Here is a 26089-nt window from a genome sequence, read left to right on the forward strand (position 1 = left end):
GTACAGTCAAACACATGTCTGCTGGTGGGGTGCCCGGTAGCTAGATTTCTCGTCGTATCAATTAGTTATGTTAAAGTTGGATAGTCCATGTATGTTGCTCCAACTCTATTAATCGATCCATTACAAGACAGAGGTCCTGTTTGTTTCAGAAGTCCCGGAACTTTTTTTTAGTCCCAACTTAAAAGTCTCTAGTCCCTATCCGTTTGTTTTCAGGGACTAAACATGGACTAGAGGTCATTAAATGACATGAAAAAGACCATGCTAAAAGTAGAGACATTGTTGGAAAAAGTGTCAAAAAGTCCCAAAAAGACCCTCCCACAGGGACTTCTCCAAATAGTCCCAAATACCCTCTTTTTGTCCCTAAAAGTCCCTCATGTTTGTTTCACATGGGACTTTTTAGGACTTTTTTAGTCCCTACACCAAAAGTCCATGGAAACAAACACCCCCAGAGAAGTTGATTGATGGCGGGGGAGAGGCATGGAGGGCCGAGCGAAGCGCGCGCCCTGCAGCAATGGTGGCGGCCCCGATGGCTCCTCCCGTGCCGATTCCGGGGGCGCAACTGCCGGTTGTAGAGCGGCACTCCCCGGAGGCCCGCGTCGAGATGCTACGGGTGGTCCGGGGACGCTTCCTCGACCGATCCAAGTGGCCCGAGATCATGGTGGATATTATCCGTAGATCCACCTTCGAGGAGCGCGCTCGATTCTGCGGCAACGACGGGGGATGGATTATGAGCTAATCTTTTAGGAAATTCACGAGGCGTAGGCGGGGATCCAGCCCGGGCAGCGAGGTGGAACCGATTCAAGGCGGAGAGTCCCTCCCGCCTCAACATCCGTCCGCCGCTCGTGTTGGAATTGTCCCAGCTCCCTCCCGATGCGCTGTCACCGGAGGTCAACCCGCCCCGCGCGCCCTGACGTCTCGAGATCCCGGCGGACCCAACCTACAACCGGTGCTTGCCACAGTGTTGTGGGGGCGTCGTGCGGGGGATGAGCTGCCTTGCAGCTAGGAACCGCCGCCATTGTCGGGGGACCGCGCTGAGGTCTATCCTCAGGTACCTCAATTCCGATCTAACTCTTCCCGTCCTTGTGTTCGTTCTAGGAGAGTATGTAGTGACCATGTGGTCATCAATTTGGATCATAATTCGTCGGAATCGGGCCTTGTGGCTGCTAATCCTAAGGTTGGGGTTTCTACTCCGGTCAGATTGATTTCTCTAGCGATGGTCCGGGTGGATGATGAGGTTGGGGCCCAAAAGTCGCCTAAGATCAGTCCAACAATGGCCGTTCTCGGACCCGCTCCGGTTCCTGCACCTCTCATCCGTGGATGTGTGGTCAAAAGGAAAGCGCATTCTCGAAAGTCGTCTTCCCTTGTGGGAAACATATCTCGGGAGGTGACAGAGGAGTTTCTCGGGCAGCTCTGGGTTATCCCTTCCCCTGTGCACCGTCGACCTCACATATACTCCTCTCCCCTCCTCCGAACCCTAGCTTTGCCATCCCTAAAATTTTCTGGGTGAGGAAAGATCTCTTCCGATCTAAGACGTTTTCAAGAGATGATTTCAAGCGAGTAGGTCATTTTGATCACACCCCAACCTCATTCAAGATCTCTGTAGAGGGGATCGAGCCTGGATCTCTGTCCTTCATAGAGGTGACTAGGGGGAACATGGAGGCTGGGCGTCAACAATAGCAGCGGCCTCCGCGCTGCCAAACCAACAAGAAGACGGTGCCTGCCTAGGGAGGACAGGCCCAGCCTCCTCAACCTCTTCCCCCTGGTCCTGCGAAGCCACCCCAAGCCATGAACAAAGGGGGAGGGGGGATGTCAGGGAAGAATCAAGTAGCTGGAGGCAATTCCGCCCCACCGGGACCTGCGATCCTGATTCCACCTGCTACCCAAGCTCTGGATCCGAGGTACAAAGTGATGACTTGCTTCAACTGTAGTTGGCCTGGACATTACATTGGTAACTGCATCGAACCCAAGAAGTGCTTCATCCGAGGTACAAAGGGATGTTAACAATTGTGCCGCATGGGCTCGTCAACATCCCACTGCCACTTACTTTGGGAGTGCTGCTACGGGTTTAGGGTTCTAGCATATCGACGTCCCTCTGGCTGAAGAATCGAGCTGGATGAACTATAAAAACTATGCTTTGCTTCATGTAGTGAGGGGAGAGGTTTCTGCCTCTGAACTACCGATGCAGCTGAGTGGTATAGTATGCAAGAACAAGGAGTGGCCCTGGCAGATAAGAGAATTGGAGGATAAAAAAATTCTTTTAAGATTTCCTCCCTGGAGAAATGTTGAATATCTCATTGAATTCCCACATTTTGATCTGCCTATTGATGGTGTCTCTGTGAAGGTTGCTGAATGGCAAGGAATGCTGAACCATTTTGGAGAGTTAATTAAAGCATGGGTCCAGATTGAAGGGATACCTCCAAAGTGGTGTGCGTGGAAAGTCTTTGCTGAAACTACTTCATGCTTTGGTATCCTTGTGCATGGATACTGGAATGACATATTTAAAATCTTTTATGAAACCATCCGTGTGAAGGTTGCATGCAGAGACCCTACTAAAATTCCTTTTGAGAGATTAGTGAAAATGAAGAAGAAACTATATCTACTGTTCTTCACTGTTGAGGGTTTTGATCAAATTGGTGATGAAGAAAATGATGATGGTGATGACCCTGAAGAGGAAGATCCTGAGAAGAACAAAGATGAGGAGGAAGATTTTGAGAGTAATCTTGACATGACAGATAAGAACAGTTTGGAAGATGATGCCAATCCAATAGATGAGCTTGATAAAGCCAATTTCACCAAGAAGAATGCTCCTGCCTCTGCTTCTGTCAGCAAACAAAAAGGTGTTGTTTCTACAGCTGAATTCCATCCACAGAATCTGTTGGACCATGCTCAGAATGCCTTCATTGAGGAAGTCAGAATCTGTGGAGTTCATGCAAGTGACAACCAAGACAAAGTTGACGAGGAAATGCTTTCTCCCATGAGGATGTTTTCTTCACCACCGCAGGATGGAGAGCCCACGTCTGTCCACATGGGAGTACTACTCTGAGCAACTGAAAAACTTTGACATGGCTGAATCTGATGAGGATGAAGATAATAATCTGCCAGAAATGCAATGCTTACCTGAAGAGTTGGTGATAGTTATTGGCTCTACTAAGAGACCTGTTTTAGAAACCTTGGAAAAAGTTGATTCAGAAAAGAAAGGGAAATTCCAGTAGGGGGATTCTGCCAAATGGGGTCCAATGCTTTCCATGAGGCCGACCACTAGAGGACATGGGGATATCAACATTATGGATAAAGCTAAAGCATATGAAAAGAAGAAAAACCTTGAGATTCCCCAGTCGTTCAAAGGTAGTTCTTTTTTCCTGTCTTGAAAATCACAATCTTGTAGAACAAGCTATGAAAATTGATATTTGCATTTGTAATGATGATTTTGAACAGAATGCTATACTTTGTGACATGCATGATAGAAACTGAGAAACTAAGATGCCTTCAATTTGGTGATCTTAACATGGAGATTGTTCTCCCTCATAATTTGGATGTTGATATTCAAAATCATTTTTCACCTAGTGACAATATACCAAGCTCTAAAACAGTGGGCACTACCACTACAACAAAACAGACTTTAAGTAACACAATCATATAACACACAGAAAAATGTGTGATAAGGAAAATTACTGTAACACATTATTTTGTGTCCAATGAGAGACAGTAACACATACTATATAAGCCTCAAAATGTGTTACAGGTATATTGTAATAGTAACATATAAATATGTGTTGGTCGATTGTGTTACATATATTTTGACATGGTAACATATAAATATGTGTTAGTGAAATATGTTACGTAATTCAACATAGTAAAACATAATCATGGTTAATATATAGATAATGTTACAGGCTCTCTTATACGAGGGACTAGAAAAACTAAAATCAATTGCATACATAGATCACAAATACCTTAACACATAGGGCCCATGTGTCAACATGATTTTTTATAAATATGTTCTTCTTTTGGTACATAGTCTTTTCACTCTTTGATAATATGGTATGAAAAAGCAATACAATTTGGTTGGTAAATATTAAATTATGTTCGATATGGTTGTAGTAAATAACATATTAGCCATATTTTTACGCGGATTTTAGGTTGTCTTGGAGCTCTAGAGAGAATGGAGAGGAAGGAGAGAGCTGGGAGAAGGAGTGGATAGTGCATGATGGGACAAGGCTGCTAGCACAACGAATAAGATGGAGGCGGTCCAGGCTGACAGTAATGTCCGACATGGCAGAAGGTGACGATTCGTTTCGGCCAGAACACTTGTACGCGTACATACATATGAGCTAGTACATATGAGCTAGTAGAAGCAGTTGATTGAATTTCATTGAAAGTTGGCTCGTGCACCTAGCAAACATAGCAAATAGAGGGGATGTTTGGTTCCCAGCCTAAGGTTGCCACGCCTAACCTTAGTCATGCCACAGTATCTTAGGCATGTGTTTGGTTTATTGCCACATTTGTGGCTTGCCATACTTTTCTAGTTATATGATCCACATATCATACACACATTTTTTTGTCAAATCTTGCCACACTTGTGGTGTCCATTTTGTTAGCCACACTTTACCTAAGGTTAGTTATGGCAAAGTTAGTCATGAACCAAACAGGCCCAGAGTCGGCCATAGATCATTCCGGCACCATCACGACAAGACCGGACTCGCCGACGCTGATGTGGCCGTGTGAGGCCTCACTCTCGTTCTCCTGGCGTCAAGCGGGGTCAAACCAGAGGAAAACACCAGACAAGGCAGTAGTGCAGTCTGGTAATGTGCATGAGGCCCCGTTGCTCCTTTTTCTAGTGTATCTGTGATGTAGTGCATCCCCAAAGCTCCTCTGCTATTATTCTTTTGCAACACCTTAACCTTCCTCTGTTGATCTTCTGCAACTTAAGCTCTCCACGGTTGTTCTTCTCCATCACCTACAGCTGCCACATCTACAACTTGAATTGACTAGGAACTAATCTCTGAATCTATGTCTTCTCATGTTAATGTTAACCTTTGTTGGAAATTGAGATAGTAGTTAAATTTGTACGAGACAACTTGTGAGTTACTAGTGAATTTGATCTGATGCATGAGGTGTGTGTGATGGCCGAATCCACTATTCTATTCTAGTGTTTATTTGCCTGTTTGATTAACTATAAAATTACCAAAAAATATATTGAATTACACATGCAAAGGTTGGTTCACAACGACAAAGAAGAAAGTGTTGAATCAGCCATCCAGGTTTAAGTTCGAACATACGTAAACTTAGTTTACAAGATAGTAAGTCTGACATAAAACTTCCACAAGAAAACTGTATCTATTTCCAATGAGAATCTGACATACATGAAACTTAAGTCCGCTAAAAATTTCTGATACATTACAAGCTTCATTTTGAAGAGCAAAAACCATGCAAACATATAAAAGTCCGCTAAAAGAACACATTGCTTCATCCATCAGTTTAGAACAATCCTTCTAATCTCCAATTGCAAAATTTCCTAAAAATAAGATTCAGTGAAGGGAATGAGCAAAAGTTCATAACAAATGAAAAGAGTCAAGTTAAATTCAATACATATATGGACACTTGGTGCTTTATGGTAGAACATGAGACACTGAAAAGCAAAAAAGAAAAAGAAAGGTTGGGTTTATATGTTGAGTGGAAGACCTCATTCTTTCGAATTTTCTGAAGGGTGTAAGCTCAGCCAACAATCTGCAAGAACATACAATGGTTCTTAGTGTCCTGTAAACTCAGCTTTGACTTCAGGTAAAACTACAGTGTATATATAATCATGAAAATGCAGAAGATATATGAGTGACAAGGGACAAAACTTAGTGTCCTGTAAACTCAGCTTTGACTTCAGGTAAACTCAGCTTCCTATAATTCCTTAAACGGACTTGGTCTTTACTGCAACAACAGAAGATAGATTGGTCGGATGGTCTAGCTACCACTCTCAAACCTGATCTGGCTCGGTCTCAAGACGTTTGAGAAGCCGGTTCACAGCCTGGACATAAGGTTGATCTGCATATCTCAAACCCAAGCAGCCAGTCCCAAGCTTTGATGTCTTCCATGACCAGGAGAAAATAAACCTTAGATTCAAGGTCTTCCCTGTCCAAGAGCAGCCAGATCCAAGATCTAAGGTCTTCCCGTTCTAGGAATACTACTGTGGTATTTTCTAACTACAAAATTACTACAATGTTAAGTGAGGATGCTCAGCTCCAACTTAACATGTTTTGCAGCTCCATTCTGTCTTGCTACAACAGTAGCCAATAGTCAAAAAGTAGTGCACAATGTGATATCTAACATTGAAACATCACAAAAGCAATATCCTACATGTGTATATTTCATATATTTGGTGCAGGCCTATAGTCATATTTTATGGTTGCGCTCCATGCTGCACAGAAACAGAACAGAGCAAGATGCACCGTGTTTGACAGAAGCAAACTAAATTGGTAGATCCTTTGGAGCAGGGTCAAACCGCGAAAGAATTTAATACAAATATTTTTAGAACCTATAACCTGATGTCCTGTGTATATATAATAGATAAATGGTCTAGAAATAAGACAAAGCTAGCACCCAGGGATTAGTAGGGAGAAAAGAACTGTAAAATGCAAGTTTAAAGGAGTGCTCCAGCAAGCATGTTCAGTTCCTGAAGTTCTGCCTAGGCGTTCATCCAACACTAATAAATATAGCACAGAGTATATAATGGTTCTAGAATATATCGCGACGATTAAATATAGCACATGATACATAATGGTTATCGAATATATCGTGTCATCGTGATATATAGAAGGTGCTGAAGACTATATTTAAAATATCATACAATGGTTACTGAGTATATCACGACATATAGAAGGTGCTGAAAATTATAGGTAACATCTGATATAACAGTTATCGAAATATATCACAACATATGAAGGTGTTGAAGATTATATCTGACTTCTATAATGGTTATCTGATCTATGCAATAGTGGAAAGAATTTGCCAGATCTGTCATTAAATTCTTCTGACCACATACATCAGTTAACTCTCTTTTTAGTAGTGAAAATCTGATTGCACGAGAAAACAACAAAACATACCGAACCCACCAAATCACACTTCACCTCGATCTCTTTCTTCTTCCTGTTGCGCGCAACCTTGTCAATGATGTAAGTCAGTATTTCCGCGAGCGGGAACGCCTCCTGCAGTTCAAATGCAAGGATCACACCAATTGCTTCGCCATAACTTCCCCTGTTCAGCATATCAGCAACAACATCTGAAATAGAAGAACAGTCTTGATTAGTCAGGAAGCAGGGATAATTAGAATGTGCCGATGCAAAAGCAGGGTGCACCACGCACCTTCTTCAAGAAGAGCTGGGAGCATTTGAGCAACTCAACGCAGGTCAAGCAGCCACCGGCAAGCAGCAGCTCGTAGAACTCCGGCGGGCATTCCGAAGCCGACCATGAGGAGGATGAGGCCGCGGGCGTCCCCGGGACTCGCGTCGGCGACCCCACCCTTCTCCTGCACGATTCGGCTGCGCCAGGATAGCACCCCCACGCCCGCCTCCGCCCGCAGCTCGGCCTCCCCCTCCGGCCGGCGGGGGCAGCCCGCCCGCGAGCACGCAGGCGGTCTCGGCGTTTTCGCTCACGGCGCAGATGTAGCAGCGGAAGACGGCGCGGAGCACGAGCACGGCGGGGTCCGGGGCGCGGCGCGGCGTGCCCGTGCCCATGCGGCGCAGGCATATTACCCCTGGCTGGGGTCCGGGATGCTGAAGACCAGGCGGCGGCAATGGCGTCCCCTGGACGACTGGGGTCGTTGGATCAGCATGCAGCAGCGGTGGCGCGGTCGTACGCGGAGGTATCCGGAGTGTTGGTCCTGGGCTCCTGGTGGCGCGGGGCGGCGTCGCCGCACTGGGCGAGGGCGGCGGTGGAAGGGGCGGTTGTGCCCGATGTTGGAAGCGGCGGCGGAAGGGGGGTAGTGGATAGATTGCAACCGAATCGGGACAAATCCCTATCTCTTTCACAGGATTTTTTTTCTCTTTGCGTCCGCTTGAAAATAAATTTAACAATGGGTTTCCAGTCAGGATGAGAATGAAACTGGTCGGTCTGTCTTTTTTTAAAAGTATGCTAATAATACAAAGTTCTTGACCCGTACAAAAACATTCTGACACATAAAAAATCAGAAATACAAAGATTATCCACAAACAACAAGATCTTTAAAGTTGTGTGTCATTATTCCTGAATCTTACGAAAAGATCCATGCAACACAACAATCTACAGATACAAACAGACCATCATCATCAACCACGACAGAATCATGGGCGCGTTGCTTCCCATTCCTTCGCACCGACGCCAAAAGGGCAAGGACACACATGTGCATCCAACACTCCTGCACCAGCCTTCGCCATATGTGGCTTTGAGCACCGTTATATGTGTCCTTCCAGATGAAAGAGTCCTAGGATCCGGTTCCGACGTCGCGGCCGGGCCAATCGCCCGGGCAAAGCAGGACGTCCCTCCAGCAATAGCACAAAAGCAAGAGGAAGAACAATAATGAAAAAAAATCATACCGACGAAGAAGATGAAGAATCTCCGTCTCCACGCAACCCCTTTCCCATCCGAAGACCCAACCGGTCAGTGCGAGTTGACATCCAAACACAATAGCCCGCGACCTCCAAGAGATCCGGGATCCCCACCCCGTTGGCCCCTGGCCCGAGTAAACTTATCCAGGCGAGACGTCGCCACAACGGCCTCGACGGTGTCACCCTCAATCCTATCCCCACCGCACCCACCACAGATTCGTGGTTCCCACTCCCTTCCGCCACCGGAGCGTCCGACGGAGGGAGAGGGAACCGGCTGCAGCGCCGGCGGGGCGAAGGGAAGGTCCGCTCCGCTTGCCTCATTTCCGCATGATCCTATTTTTTCGAGAGAGCAGACAGGTCGGTTTGTCGGGCCGTTGACCCCACCTAAAAATTCAAGGCGAATGGGTCATGTGGGTCGGCCTCAAACGATATTTGGATCAACATAATCGGTACCTAGTGACCCGTTGGGCCAGACGGATCGATCCATCATAGAGTATTAGTTGCAATCTTTATTACGTCGTTGTAGTCGTACGATCCGGTTTTATGATGCAGTGTGTTGTATAATTTGTAACAAATACTCATGTATAAAATAGCCTTGATATGTTTCGGCAGGATGTGCATTTACAAAATCACAAACAAATGGTATGATTTTGTCAATTAACTATGTATTAGAAATTTTATTAATTCTTACACTAGTCAAATTCCATTAAACCGTCACTAATTTTACTATCTCGTTTGTCCATAAAAAAATTATAAAGTAAGAATTTAGGTCGACCCAAAATACCCATCGGACCAACAAGGCCATTGACTATTATTTATATGGCTCAACTCGTGGCCTCGTCCGGGTTTTTAAGGTGTGTCGGTCTTTCAACGAAAAAATGGTAAGTTATTAAATTTTTTGTTTCTTCAATGAATTAAAAAAATCATGTGAAACTAGGAATCACACCATTGTCCTTGAGCCGCCGCATGGCCAACGATCCAATACCAACTGGGTTCGATTTTTGTGATCGGTCGAGGGTGAACTAGAAAGTCATGCATTTTCTTAAAAGAAAAATGCCTCTAAAAATATTCAAAAGAAAAAATTGGCACGCGACACACCAGACACCTCAGCGGCGACATTTGGCAGGCCGCGCGAGGCCTCGCTCTCCTTCTCCTGGCATTAGGCGTGAGGCGGGATGGAACAAGAGATCGAGAAAAGGTTGCCTCGAAAATGAGACGTTTTAAGAGCGTCATTACAAAGCATGTATGCACGGATATGAGACGTCTAAGAGCGTCCTTATTCTCCTAGAGACACATCGATAAATTAATGCTAAATGCAATTGCATATATTCTCTTTTGTTGTATATTTTTTTACGCCCTCCGGTCTATATTACTTGTCGTAGTAATGGATGTATCTAGACGTATTTAGTGCTAGATACATTTAATTCAGAAATAAATAAAATATACTCTATTTTTCATGCCAAAACATTGTTTGGAAAATATCCATGCCAAACAAATTAATATACGTAGCAATGTCCGATTTTTCTGAAACAATTTCCCTCCAGTTCGAATTAATAAAAAAAGGTAGACACAAATTTCCCTCCGGTTCTCGCAAAATCTATAACTTCAGCGCTTATTTTTCCCTCCAATTAACTAAAAAATCTAAATAAATTGGGTCTCAAACCCATCCACGTCCAGCCCAGCCGCCCACCGTTCGGCGGCTACCTCGCCGCACTCCCATCCACCCCCAGCACGCCGCCCTTTCAGCAATCAGGGCGGCCGCCATCTGCAACCCCCTCCCACCACACCTCAATCCCAGTATCGATCTGCTGGTTCCTCGTCCTGCCTCAAGACCGCTTCCTCGATCTGCATCGGCACCGTCCTGCCTCAGCACCGCTTCCTGATCTGCCTCGGCACTGTTTGGATCCTTGCAGCGACGAATTCGTCGTTCTTCAGCTCCGGCACGTGCATCCTGAAGGAGTAGCATAATCCATCAATCAGGTTGATCCATGGTAGATGCGCATACGCCTAATGTAGCAATATCATGGATAAAATAGGTTCAACATTAAGTAAATAATATGGTTAAATGTTACAACGTGTGGGTTGCAAAGAGAGATTTCATAAGACCTTTTCGGAAGTAATCTCACCAGCTCCTTAATTACTGGAAGCAACCTAGAATTATGTTGGTATGGCAGCTACTGATTTCTTTGCTGAAGTGAGAACATCGATACCTTTTTGGAGTAATTATGTTTCTTTTGGAGAATTGTTATTTTTCCTGTACTAATTATTTCTGGCTGTACCGATGCAAGCTTTTTTGAGTTCCTTTGATTGACATGTTAATATATATCTAGGATGGCGAGGGACATGTTGGCCATATACCTGCACTATGAAGATGCAAATCAGGAAACCAAAATTTTACAAGTATCCATGATGAGGCGTGATGTCTCGTATTATGACTTAATCTTGATGATCGAGGAAGTTGGCTTTCAGGAAATTGATTTTCTGTATTATGTGAAAAAAAAACCCGACTAGGCAGCCCCTACTTTGTTCACATGTATGATCAAGGTCATGTAATGAAGATGTTGTCTGACCCTGAGATTGTAAAAGATGTCCATCTGTATGTGTCTAAGGAGAAGGCTGGTGATGATGTTGCTCCACCTAGCAAGCAATTTGATATTGCTCCATCTGACCATCCGAATGAGAGTGTTCTCTTACAGGAAGGTGGTGTCTATGCTGAAGGGAAAGGGGCAGGGCAACTTACTATGAAAAGGCCGCAAAGTATTCCTCTTGAACCATATTTATTACATATCTGTATTGACTGTTATAATTTTTGGTTGAATGGTTGTTCTCCAGGACCGTTGCGTCGGTCAAAAAGGTTGAATGTGATTCAGGTTACTGACCAGTGTGATGATGACGATGGGGACGGCAACAATTGTGAGCAATTTGCACCAGGTCATGAATCAAAAGCATTGGACAATGAACAGGGTCAATATCACAATCAAGGTAACTACGTATTACATATTTTACTTCTATTAATGAACTTGTATATGCTGAGTATCGATAAATGGAGGGCGTCATTTAATTACTACTTTTCTTCATTAATCTTGTAGTAGACAAGGAAGTACGCAAGCGCAAGAGAACAAGCTTGCCAATTGTCTGGAACATGCCAAAGGGGCAAAGAATAGTTGTAAAATGCAATGAAAATAGCCAGCCTATAGGAGATGAAGGTGCAATCTTGGGGAAGTTTCTAGGCACGATAGCTAGAAACGGAGGATTTTGCTCACTAAACATAAATGATTGGCGTGATGTCAAAAAGAATAGTGGTGAGGAAACAATACTTCAGTGTGTACAGGTACTTCACAATTGACAAGGAAACAAATATGCTATTTGTTGTCCTTCTATTTATATTTAATTTGTCCACTTTAGTTGTAATGTGGTCTACATGTCTATTTACATTCATTCTTTATTTTGTATTTTCAGACAAAGTTTGTATATCCTAGGTCATGTGAAAAATGGATACTCAAATCGATTGGAAGAGACTGGAGGAAATATAAGTCTACTTTGAAAGATGCTTTCTTCAAACCCGTCATTGAAAAAAATCCAAACATCAAGCGTAAGGCTTTGTATAAGCTCTGTCCACAAGATGTGGACGTCGATCAATGGCGTGGGCTTGTTAAATTTTGGAAGTCGAAAAAAGGAAGGGTAATGAATGTGATACTGTACTTTCCTGTTTTGAAATTTAAATGTGAGTTCTTGGGCTGATCTTATAAGTTGCACTTATGATATGATTGCATTGTAATAGGCCCTTGCTGAGAAGAACATAATTAGTCGTTCCCTCGTGAAGAATTCACATAATGCTGGCACAAAGAGTTTTGTTTGTTGGAGTGAAGACATGGTGAGTAATCTTCATTGTTGAATTATTTTTCTCTGTCTCTTTTGTCATATGGGTGTTCTTTCTGTTTTGTAGAGGCAAGCCGATCCTGAAAAGAAACGACCACACAGATCACATGTTTATTTAGCAACTCACAAGAAGAAGGATGATGCTAATGCTGAAAATATAGATAGAAATGAGCGTCTGGTACAGATTTAATATAGAAATTATCTAATTGCTCTTGAAATCAACTTACAGTTCAACCTAACAAGCAGTATATGAATGATTCTTGTCTTATAGGATCGACTGAAGAATCTAATAACTGAGCGACCAGAGTTGGCAAAAAATTTGAATGGAAGAGTTGCATGGGAAGGTGATGCCCTGCAGGAAGTATTAGGGAAAGAAAAGATTGGGCAAGTGCATGGCATGGGTTTGCTTCCAACTCCTAAGCAAGTATATGGTTGGACACCACGGTATCTAAAGAACATCAATATGACTACAACTGATGGATCACCATATGAAGTTGAACATGATGTTTGGGAGGAACTAGCAAAGATGAAGGAACATATTAAAAGGCAAGACCAAATTATTGAACATATGAAAAACAAAAAAGGCCATGTGAATAATGAAGCAGAAGAGGTAAAGGACTTCTTTATCCCAACTTTTGTATGCATTTCTGTCAATAGTTTACCCAGATTTGTTAGTTCTGTAGGAAAACCTCCAATCAAATGCTAATGGTATTTCTCGGTTACCAATACTACATGGTCAAAGAAAGGTAATGTTAATACATGGCTATATCATTGCTTGTCAATTGAAACCTTTGTATTAATATTTCAATTTGTAGAGAATACAATGCAATGGACCTGTTGAGGCGCGCTCGTCTATGCAACACCACATTTATGAGGATAATAATTTATCTTGTTCGCACGAAAAGGTTATACCTACACTTACTCCCACTAATATCAGAAAGATAGAATATAAGATAGTTACTTGCTTACCGTTGTTGTATCATGGAACTAGGCTGGCGACCATGATGTTAACCAATTACAAATTCAACAAAATTCATCATCGCCGCAGGACCTTGTTATTGATTCTGTGCTAGAGGTTATTTCTCTGTGCTAGAGGTTATTTCTGTGTGCTTTTGAGTTTGAAGTTGCAAGTTTCTGTAGCTTGAAGATATCAATAACTTTCCATCTAATATATTATCTCTTGGTAGGTGAGGGAAATGAGGGATCGTACGGGTGAATCTTTTTCAAGACAGAACCGGCAGGGTACTAGAACTGAACATCCGCACTTAGCTCGCTCAAGAAAAAGGCATACTTCTACCATCAAGGTAAAGATCCGCTAGGGGCCATGGTTTAATCCAGCCAAATTCCCAACCCAAACCACGTTATCATGCCTGCTTGAGAACTTGATTTTATTACAACTTTTTTTATCTGCTATATGCAAGTAAGGCTTAGTTTGGAACACGGTTTTTATAAAGCCAATGTATTTGTTTGATCTGCTATATGCAAGTATGGTAGTGTTCGACCACATTAATCACCTACAGTTACATGGCCACGCAAAAATTGAGTTTTCTGTAGTCTTGTGTACAAGTGTGCTCCAACTACCAATTTATTTAGCGATCTATCTTTAGGGAAATTCGTTTTGGCTCTAGGGTGCAAATGCACCTGAAATATGTATTGTCCCTTGTTCTCGTGATCTGAGCTCTTTCATGTATTTAGCATCGTATTCATGGACGTCTCCCCATTTTGGAACAGTGGTCTGGCCCACCCCTGACTACATTTAATTTTCGTGTAGACGTTAGGGACGTTGGTCCAGACGTAGAAACTAACTGCCAAGTTAACAACCGGAGGTGTACAGTGTACACTGCAAGCCATCAGCCCTACCTAAATGTTAGACCAAGCAACGTATAGCATTTTGCCTGTAGTCTGTAGACTACGCGGACGCTGCATCACCGTTATCTATGCTCCTGAATCATAGCTAAATTGGCCACTTTGATATGGCCCTTCAACAGCTTCATGTCTCGCACACCGAGCGCTCGTCCCATGCCCGTTTGTAACCGTCAGTTGGTGCTGTACGTACGTACACCTGCCATTCTGTATTCCTAATTTTCTAACTGGTTTCTAACTGGTGTATGTAGCATTGAATGCACTTTGGTACATATCTTAGAGCAAACCTGTGCAGATAGCATACAAGATCACTTGGACCAAGAGCCAAAACGCCCCTCCCTCTATCTTTACTACTATATATGGCATGGCACACGTATAAAAAATTGTGGCAGCAGATTTCTTATGGATAAATAGGATGTTACTATTTACCCCGTAAATTTTTGCATTCCTCCATAATAAAAATACATGCAAGTTACTTTTCTATTTTTTTCATAGCTCCATAGCAAAGCACAAGCATCATGCTAGTTATTCCCAATAAACTGGGCTGACATTAAAAAGTGTTCACATTGTTCATGTAAATTATATTATCATTGTCATTAGATGCTAATATTGATCATAATATAGGCTGGTTCCAAAGTAGTTTTGAAGACTTCAACATATCCCAACAAGAGGAATGTTGCGTATGGTACTATTCGTAGTACTGATCCAAGAACTAAGGCGTGTTGTATTGAGTTAGGTGCTGAATTTGCCCTTGTGCGCATAGATCAACCTTTGCTTGATAATGAGGAGTTGGTAAGGGAAGTTTCTGATTGCAAGACAATTGGTGAAGCGTTCTCTTCAGGATACTTAATTGCATGGCCTTCAACTTTTGTAAGTTAAATCTTCTCTTCAACATTCTGAAATCATATTTGTCTGCATTTAAACACATATATCTAACGTGCAATTTTCTTTTACAGATTCAAGAGAAGGATAATTGAGTTACAGTTGAATTCTTGGATGCGGAAGCAAATAAAATCTGAAGATTTTATCTACCAATAGTCGTAGTTTACATTCATAGATTGAAAAATGTAATATAATCCAAAAGTTCTTTTTCTTTCGTCGAGTTGATGCAAATTCTATGGTGTAATATTCTTCATAGTTGTGTTTTCTATGCTAAAAATGATATGAATGATATCTTTATTGTAATACATATGTATCATACACTTGTATATTCTTAATTAGTACCTTCATATTGGGGATTTCTATGTGTGTTGTGCTTCTATTTCTATACCATTTTTATGTTGCTGGCATAATGATAAAATGGTCAACCACTTGCGCAATTGCATCAATTTTATTAAATAAATTTATATTCCATAAAAGGGGTACTAAATTTTGTGATTAATAATAAAAAATACACCAATTATGTTACCATATTGATATAATAGTGTTACTATAGTTACAAAATTTTGTTACTCCAGTACTTAACAACTATAAATCATAGTGTTACAATAGGCCAATATTATATTATTAGTTGATGTGTACCGCTTGTGTTACTAGAGTTAGAAAAACATGTTACCACCAATGTTGTACGTCTGTGCAAATGTGTTACTCTGGGTGTTACTATAACTATAAAAATGTGTTACGAGTGTGTTTAGTAACACATAATATGCATGTTACTATACTTTAATTGTAACACTATTTTTAACATATGGTAATAATTACTATGTGTAACAGTTGACATCACTTAGTAACACGGGATAATGGAACACATTTCAAAATGTGTTACTCTCTCACCTAGTAACACACTTTTGGGCCTGTAGTAACACAAGACGGTGTTACCAAAGGTCTGTCCTGTTGTAGTGTACTGTTTTAGTGATGGATTGTACAACCCTTCTTACTAAAATTAAGCCTTGTGGCTTGTCACATCCTTTTAAAATTTCATGATAGGGGCCTTTTGGAATATGAGGGGTTTAGGTCAACATGGGAAAATGCAGTTCCTAGGATATTTTCTTAATAGCCATAGAATTGATTTTTTTTTTGGTTTCTTTGAAATTAAAAGAGATAACATTGATAGCCACATTTTGAAGTCCATTGCTAATGGTGGTGATTACCGTTGGCATACTTTACCTGCTATTAATACTGCTGGTGGCATCCGTGTGGGCCTTAGAAATGACCTTTATGAGGTCATTGGCTTTATTAACAAGAAATTTTGTGTGGTAGTTACTGTTAAGAATAAAGATGGTGGCTTTTTGTGGCATTTTATTGTGCTGTATGGTACTGCATATAATGAACACAAAGTTGAGTTCATTGCTGAACTGCATGATGTCATGCATTATGTGTCTTATCCAGTGCTCCTTGGTGGAGACTTTAACCTGGTTAGATCTGTAGCTGACAAAACCAATGGAGTGATTAATAACCAGTTCTCTAATCTGTTTAATGATTGGATCAATAAATGGGGTCTCATGGAGATTAAAATTGCTAACATGAGTTACACTTGGAGTAATAACCAGGATGACCCTATTTTTGCGATGATTGGTCGTGTGTTTGTTTCCACTTCTTGGGATGCTCACTTCCCTTTGTCTGTTCTATGTGTGCTTCCACGAATAGGGAGTGATCACACTCCACTCCTTTTAGATACTAAAGCTCGGAGGGTTACCTCCCCCAAACCCTTTCGTTTTGAGAAATGGTGGCTTCACCAACCTGGTTTCAAAGATCTAGTTCACAAAACTTGGACAAGTACTCCTTGTTTAGGTGTGGCTATTGATAGCTGGATGAATAAGACTAGAATTTTGTGGAAAAAGATTAAAGGCTGGGGTATCAATTTAGAGGCTGCTATTAAAAAAGAAAAAAGATCTTTTGTAGGAATTTGACATCCTTGATGTCTTTTCTGAAACCAACCGTCTAGATGATGCTGATAGGAATCATATGTAGGAGATTAAGAAAGAATTAGAAGAGATTTGGAGGAAAGAAGAAACTGCCTTGCGGTAGCGATCCACAGATAGGAGGATCAAAGATGGTGACAATAATAATAAATACTTCCATGCTCTACCAAATCATCGTCATAGGAAGAACCATCTGTTTGAGTTGAACGGTGACACTGACCCAGTTCATACCACCAAAGAGATGCTGGAGATTGCCAATTATTTCTATAAAAATCTATTTGGTTATGGGCATAAACATAATATAAGCTTGAGTCCTTATTTTTGGAAGGAGGAAGAGATGGTAACTCCAGAGGAAAACGAATCCTTAAGCAGCTCCACTCATGGAAAATTGTTTTAAGCAACATGTGTGTGAACCCAAATTTATAAGGTTGGTTGGCCAAATTTATGAGGTCAACAAGCCAAACATACAATGATAAGCGTATGAACGTCCATGAGAATTCTTGTAAGTTCTTATATATCTACTACATCCGTGTTGTTCTCTACTCGCATATTGCATGTTGTTCTCTTTTACTAAAAATGTGAGAAAATATTTTATTCTTCCATTGCAACGCACTAGTAGTTTTGCTAGAAAGATTGTTGGGAAGGACTATGCAAGATTGGGAGGACCGGCCGCTGGTGCAGGACCTGCAATCGCTTGCCGCCGTCACGTGCAGCAGTCTGACTTGGTTTGGGAATGGAAATTCATTTGTAATCGGAGGAGGGAGAGGTACGAGATGAGGTGCTCAGCTGCCCACTGCTCCAGCGCCTAACCAGACACACCAAGTCGGTCTAGTTTGGGCCGGACTTAATACGTGGGCCAAATGTAAACCGTATAACATATATGAAGTAATGGTAAAAAAAAAACATATGTGTAGTAATCTTTTTGGGGTAAATTATTTGTATTCCTGGAAAATCCAAGGAATAAAAAGAAAATTGATTGAAAGATGGTCACTCAAACTAATTTCGATGGATCCATATGAGTGAACATAAGGTAACTATGTCTAGTTGACCAAATTAATGGCCAGTGATTTTCACTAAAATACAATCACCCCTTATTTACCTAGATGTATGCAATATGCAAAATATGCCATGCAATGCAATGGTCCGCATATTTTCCTCCCATAACCGCCAAGCATATATAAATCTGTAAGTGATTTTGTTATAGGAACAAATTAGTGTTTGTTTTTCTAATAATAGGAAATGATTAGTTTTATCCCATTAGATAAAGGTTGCAATCTATTGAATCAAAATGAAGCATCAATGGATACAAACACACTGAGTATACAATTTTTCAATGCCTTTTATTTTTTAAGAGTAAAATATAAATGCCTTTTATTTAAATGAGACTCTGTTTTTTAAAATAAAACAAAAAAGAAATTAAAATAAAACCAGAGGGATTGCCTCCACAAATAACAAGAAGAAATTTTGTAAAGATGGAATTTTTTTAATGGGACAAAACAGCAACTTGGAAATCTGCCTCAAATAAATGGAAAGAAAGGAGTTTTTGAAACCATGGTGCAACAAAAGGGGTTTGAGCTTGATCTTGTTGCACCCAATCACACAACCATCACATGCACCTCACACCATGCACTCAAACACCAAGGTGCAACAAGCAACACAAGACAAAGAACACAATTGAAATGATGCCATGCATGATTCCAGATGCAACATAAAATGACAGACACAATTAACTCAAACCACTTGATCATCATGGCAAGGTTGTCTTACAAAGGAATGAAATTGCAAGAGGGGGAAGGGAATGCATTGGGGCTGTCACAATGGCTAAGTTAGTAATAGCATACCAAGTAACCTTGGTAGATCAAACTACTTAAATTTCATGCCACACTTATGCTAGCCAATGTATATTATTCTTAGCAAGGCTTGCGGCCTTAACACATCTCTATTCGTGTAACTCTTATTCCAGGTGATGACTTGCAACCAGAGCATCAAGCTTCCTCAGTTGGGTAGAACCCGTGTGAAATTGCAGCAAACCAAACTTTGTCCATGTCTAGCACCGTGTCTCCGCACTCATGATCTTTCCATCCCTCCAACGCATGAACAATACCAGCAACACGCCATGCACTCATTGCCCTCCTTGGAAGCCAATTCTGAAATGTTATGAAGTTGGTTAACCTAATAAGGACATATGGCTAGTGTAGTTCTTGCACAATTGCAGTTCACCGGGGCCTTAATTATTACCTCGCATGAATGAACATTTGTTAGTGTTTTAGGAACAACCATTGCTGGAGTAATCGAGTAGGTGTAGCGGTCCCTCCGTATCGTTCTTGGTGGGAACTGTGAGTATGGGATAAACCTTGTCCCTTTTGGAGCCATCAGTTGTTCAGAGGCATCTAAACCTTCTCCAATTACCCACACCTGTAAAATTAGAACAACATCCATTATATAATTGTCCATAATGTCCCTCTAGGCATACAAGCATATATTCTTACCTTTGTAGTGCTAGTTTTATATAACAAAAGGTTGTAAGCTGCATCTTCTGGTATTTTGGGCTTAAGGATATGATAATGTTGCTTGTTTGTCATTATGACCTGCACAGTGGAGTTGCTTGTTGGTACAAGAAAACATCATATCTCCATGTGACTGAAGGATAACCAGCAAATATCTTGACCTGACCTTGATATTTTTCTTGCACAATGTTGCGGCCACAACATGAGCCACTTTTGACATATTCCCTGCAAGAACTACTTGATCTGTGCCTTGGGGGATACTATTGACAACGACTGCAGCAGCTAGGCTCGTGCCATCGACCAGTGTTAACCCCATGTTTGGGTACTTTTCCAGATATAGTTGCCCACTGCCATTGAGGCTCTGATCCTGTTGGGTTAAGGACACTTCCATATTATTGTGAGGGTCGACTATGTAATTTGAGTGTCACTTTTATTCAAAGGATCTTTTTAGTTTTTAGGAATTTTTGCTACATGAGATAATTGATACATAGGATTGCAAACCGTAGCAATTTTTTCTTATGATTCATTTCTATGAGCTTATAAGGAAAATTTTCATTGATCTAATCTGTTGAAAATAATCCCACATTTTTAATTTCCTGTGCTTAACCAAACAACAATTCAATCCTATAGTATTGTACATTATATTGTTTCCGTAAAGGAGGTTAAAATTCCCCGCCTCTGCGTCTGTCGATGCACAGAGCCATGTATTAACATGACATGATAATCCAAGAAAGTGATTTCCTACGCATATGCTTGAGAAATCCTTTTAATCAAGGAATCCATGAACAACGGTAGCTACAATGCATTAGTACTTCCTAAAGCATGCTCATGTGAACTGACGATGAAGAATAGTTTTGAAGTTTCAGCAGCTGAAGAAGACCTGATTCAGCAGTCCAAGACTAAGTACTTTGGCCCCTTTCTTGTTGGCTTCACATATGGCTTTTACAATCAGACTATTAATTGCTTCCTTCTCCCTGTTCAAGCCATACTGCATAAATAAAAAGGTTGTTGGTCACAATCGATAGAAGCTATCTCTCCACAACAACATTCTCTCTCTCTCTCTCTCTCTCTCTCTCTCTCTCTATATATATATATATATATATATATATATATATATATATATATATATATATTTGTTAGCAAGGTCTTGTGAACTTTACATAATTCTTACATGGAACTTGTATCTTGGTCTCAATAGTGAACCAAGAACCATATAGCCATGTGAGGACCATGGAGATCCATGACACAGGCCACATGATCCATAGTTGCCACTTGGAAGTATAAGGCTTGGAGGCATATTGGGAAAACCCAGACCTTATATAATAGATGGACTGAAGGCTGGTAAGATGGGTAAGGTGAACCACGTCTACTTCTTTCTCTTTTTCCTTGAGAGAGCTTTCATAGAGCGTGTCCGTTGACTTGTCCATGGTGTTGTATATGTAGTCATAGAATGGCATGAAAAGAGAGTAGTTTGTCCGGAAATGGGTATGGTGAAGAGAATGAAACCTGAGAAGAAAAAGTTTACATTACAAATTCATAACACTAGATAGAAATACATAATCATGAAAATAAGCTTAATTTTGCGCATAGCTTTGAATAGGGGTCTATGCCAAATATCAGAACCCTGCTCAAACAACTATAGTGTGGCTATAGCCTGCTATTTTGTAAATTTACCGGACAATTGTGCATGAATATCATTTAGCGAACTGGGATCAGTTAGTTCAGTATGTGGCCCTACACTCTCCGTCCCTAGAGGAGGATGTGATCCACTGACAGCTAGAGCCTAATGGACGCTTCTCCACCAAATATCTATACCAAGCGATCTTGCCAACTCCGGGAGCGACCGAACTGAATATCCCGTGGGAATTCAAATTACCGCTGAAGATCCGACTATTCCTGTGGCAGCTGATGTGGGGCCGGGTCCCATCCGGGACAGAGGTGCGGAAAACGCACGGACCGTCCGATGGGTTGTGTCCTCTGTGTAGGGTCCCAGAGGATTGCAACCATATTTTCTTCATTTGTCCGGCCGCTAGGTTCACGTGGAGCTGTTTACGGGAGGCGGTTGGCGGCAGTTGGTGCCACGACAACCTGCCCGAGATGTTTGCCGAGGTGCTTGAGTTACACAGCGCCGCTGTGACACCGACCCTTTGGGTTACCATCGGTGCCCACCTTTGGACTCTATGGAATGTTCGTAATAAGCTTGTGATAGAGCATGTAATTCCTGTCCACACGAACTGATGCAGTTTTCAAATTGTGTGGCTTTCTCCAGCTATGGCGTCCGCTTAGCCGGCGCATAGACCGACTCTCCATTGACACAGCTGTCATTAGACTCTTCTCTGTCCGCGTGTCCTCCGCTCCAACATCACTGCATCGTCCTCCTCCTGAGCCGGATTAGCTTAGCTGTCATTAGACTCTTTCTTGGGGATGATTGTGCTGCTCCCCTAGCAAGGCTTCATAGTTCCGTTTGTACTTTGGCCATGGTTCTGTGCCGGTAGGCGTGTGTGTGCGTGTGTGCGTGTGTGCGTGTGTGCGTTGAACGTTGTGCTGTCTTGTATGCTTTGGTCGAGGCTTTATAATATAAAGAGGGGAAACCCTTTTTCGTCGAATATCATTTAGCAAAAACCTGCTTGCCGCTATAGCATAGTTATAGCGGGTCTATGGACAGCTATTTAAGACTTTGATTTTGTGTAATAAACCTCCCCCTGTCCGATTAGGCTAGAATAGGATTAAAGAAGAGCTGAGTTGTTTGTCAAAGTAGAGAAAACACTTACGATGGCGTATATATGAGATACTTGAGTGGGGGAGACCATTTGAAGAGCCAATTAGGGACCAACTCAAAGTTGCAATGGCCCATGTTGTTCATGAAGTCAATGTAGATCACGTAGATCTCGAACGCGATAATGGAAGCAGTTCCAGTCAGTGCGCATGTGATCATTGGAATTGAGAACAGAAGTTGATAGGCCAAAAGCTCAGGAAATGGATGGATAACAGCTACATGGACATAACAAGATGATGGCTTAGTACATGTACTTGTTAGAAAGAAAGATCATGCAATTTCTTAACAATTGCTGATTTTGCTTGCGACTGCTTTTATTCATCTCCCGTTCACAATGATACTCCCTCCGTTCCTAAATATAAGTCTGTTAAGAGATTCCAATAGAAGACTACATACGTATGTATATAGTCATAGTTTAGAGTATAGATTCATTCATTTTGCTTCGTATGTAGACCTCTAGTGAAAGCTCTTAAAAGACTTATATTTAGGAACGGAGGGAGTACGTTTCATGGGCCATGATCCACTGTCTCAAAGTCCCACCCTCTTTGACTCTTTGTCGCTTTGGTTGGACACTAGCATTTTAAATCAAATGGCACTATACGTTTGAGAAATGGATCATCTATATAAGAGGTGTAGCGACATGGCCACACAGCCACAAACTTTCCCTATGTTTAACCTCCATTTGAGGCAGCTGTAATCATTGTATTAATTAGAATTTCAGCATTGGTTATATCTTAACTACATGACCAAATATAAGAAAGTTAATCTGAGTGGGACATATATAGAGAGTACATGTGATGGGCTCGGTGACGATGGAGGCATGGTGGTGTGAGTGGTAGCGTGTGTAGAGGAAGTGGTGGTGCAGTGCGCGATGAAACCAGTAGTAGAGGAACTCGACTGGGCCGGCGTGTACTAGCGCCAGCAGCAAAGCACCGTCCGTCCTCCACAGCGGCACGTGCTGCCCGCCTGGAAGGTACATGGCGCCCAGGAGCAGCAGGATGGCGCTCAGGATGATCTGGTCCTCCCTGCAGGCAGCATAAACACACGGGGTAGTTTAATTCGCCTTCATAGACAGTGTGTTGATCGATGGAGACTACCAACCAGTACAACTATACCTACCAGTTGCCCTCTCGATCGACCTGCTCGAACTCGATGCCGCGGTCGACGATCTGGCGCTTGCCGCGCGCGTTCTGGATGCGTGACACCGTGATCCAGGCCTGGTTATGGAGCGCCCGGAGAACCATGGACGGGAGGATGAGGATGTAGCCCAGGTCAGCCTGGCGCCACCCCTTGGTCGTCACCAGATGCAGGCCGTGCACCGCCCATGGCGCCAGCACCATGTACTGCGCATGCGTGCCGGGATGCTCAATTAGTGTAAGGTGGTGGTGGTGGAGCAAACAAGATTTGTTTGTACGTTACGTACCTTCAAGATTTGTTTGTACGTTACGTACCTTGAAGCTGCCAAGCCTCTTCCAAGGCCACTCACTGAAGAGGCCGGGGTTCGTGGCCATGACGTCTTGGGGACCTTGGAGCTGCTTTCTTCTTCTTCTTCTTCTTCTTCTTCTTCTTCTTCTTCTTCTTGTTTTTGTTGGCGGAGCTGCTTTCTTTTTCTTCTTCTTCTTCTTCTTCTTCTTCTTCTTGTTTTTGTTGGCGGAGCTGCTTTCTTTTTCTTCTTCTTCTTCTTTTTTTTGGCGGAGCTGCTTTCTTTTCTTGTGACACCACTGGCCGTATTCTGATCAATTTATAGACACGGCTGGTGCCTGGGTACTGTAGCACTACCACAGACCAGGTCATCTCTGGCTGTTGAAAAAACACTTTTGTCACGGTTTTATTATCCATATAAGACCATGCATGCGAAACATCGACCCATCAGAGACCATGAGAAAGAACACAATTCTTCATCTTTACCACATAAGGCTCTTTTAGACACACGCACATGCACACGCGCGCGCACAAGGCTCATTTCCCTGTCCAAACATACAAGGACTAATAAAAGACAAATATCAAACAAACATCTTAACACCTAAGTTGATTTTGATGAATGACATTTACCTTGTATGTTCAAGTATTAGTCTAGTGTTTAAGTAGAAAAGTTGGTACCTCCCCTCCGGCAACCGCCTCCCCCAAGTAAAAAGGAGAAATGAGGGGATCTGTCTAAATTCTCTTATTTTATCTTATGTAGATTCATAGGGAAGTTGGACTATTAACAGGGTGTTTTGTGACGGACAAAACTGTGGGGATAACATCTTAACGTATCATATATACTCACACTTGCTTGAGAGAGAAAAGCTTGTAAGAATCCTTAAAGAATCACCTATTTTGCACCTGATCTAACCTAAAGGCTTCATCTGGAGGCTGTGGAAAACAGACCTGGTGGACTGGAGCTCTGGATGGTATTTTGAGTGACACTCTAGATGGTATTCGGAGTGAGGCTCCGGATGGTTGTAGGAGCTACTTAACTCACTCATAGGTTCCGGGTTGATCCGATTCTGAATGCCCGCAAATTCCAAACAGGATCAAATGAAACACGATGGCTAGATTTTGGGCGGGTCATATGTTGGGTAATGTAGCATAAATTTAAAAAAATTCCTACGCATATTCACATCTTTCTATGGAGAGACCAGCAACGAGAGAGGGGTGAGTGCATCTTCATACCTTTGAAGATCGCTAAGCGGAAGCGTTGCTAGAACGCGGTTGATGGAGTCGTACTCGCGGCGATTCAGATCGCGTTGTGATTCCGATCTAGTGCCAAACCACGGCACCTCCGCGTTCAACACACGTGCAGCCCGGTGACGTCTCCCGCACCTTGATCCATCAAGGAGGAGGGAGAGGTTGGGGAAGATCTCCGGCAGCACAACGGCGTGGTGTCGATGGAGAGACGAGGTCTCCCGGCAGGGCTTCGCCAAGCACCGGCAGAGAGGAGGAGAAAGAAGAGCAGGGCTGCGCCGAGGGAGAGGAAGATTGGTGTCTCCAACAGCCCAAAGTGCCCACTATATATATAGGGGGAGGGAGGGGTTGCGCCCCCTTGAGGGTTTCCCTCTCCTGGGAGGGGCAGCATCCCTAGATGGGTGGGAGGTGTGGCGGCCAGGAGGGGAGGAGGGGTGGCGCACCCTTCTGGTGGGCCTTAGGCCCACCTGCGCTAGGGTTTCCCCCCTTCTCCTCTCTTCTTGCGCCATGGGCTGAGTGTGGGGGTGCACCAGCCCACCTAGGGGCTGGTTCCCTCCCGCACTTGGCCCATCTAGCCTCCCGGGGTTGTGGCCCCCTTCCGGTGGACCCCCGGGCCACTTCCGGTGGTCCCGGTGGTCCCGGTACGTTACCGGCGACGCCCGAAACACTTCCGGTGTCCAAAACCATCTGTCCTATATATCAATCTTTACCTCCGGACCATTTCGGAGCTCCTCGTGACGTCCGGGATCTCATCCGGGACTCCGAACAACTTTCAATAACCTCGTATAACAATTCCCTATAACCCTAGCGTCATCGAACCTTAAGTGTGTAGACCCTACGGGTTCAGGTGACAGGCAGACATGACCGCGACACCTCTCCGGCCAATAACCATCAGCGGGGTCTGGATACCCATGGTGGCCCCCACTTGCTCCACGATGATCTCATCGGATGAACCACGATGTC

At 42.8% G+C, this 26089-nt stretch overlaps 2 pseudogenes; both read right to left on the reverse strand.

The window, feature by feature from the left end:
• Positions 1–5262: 5262 nt before the first annotated feature.
• LOC123448286 lies at positions 5263–7737 on the reverse strand (annotated as a pseudogene).
• Positions 7738–19161: 11424 nt separating this feature from the next.
• Positions 19162–23970, reverse strand: LOC123448290 (annotated as a pseudogene).
• Positions 23971–26089: the final 2119 nt, after the last annotated feature.

Source organism: Hordeum vulgare, chromosome 4H (genome assembly GCF_904849725.1).
Source record: "Hordeum vulgare subsp. vulgare chromosome 4H, MorexV3_pseudomolecules_assembly, whole genome shotgun sequence".
Taxonomy (NCBI): Eukaryota; Viridiplantae; Streptophyta; class Magnoliopsida; order Poales; family Poaceae; genus Hordeum; species Hordeum vulgare.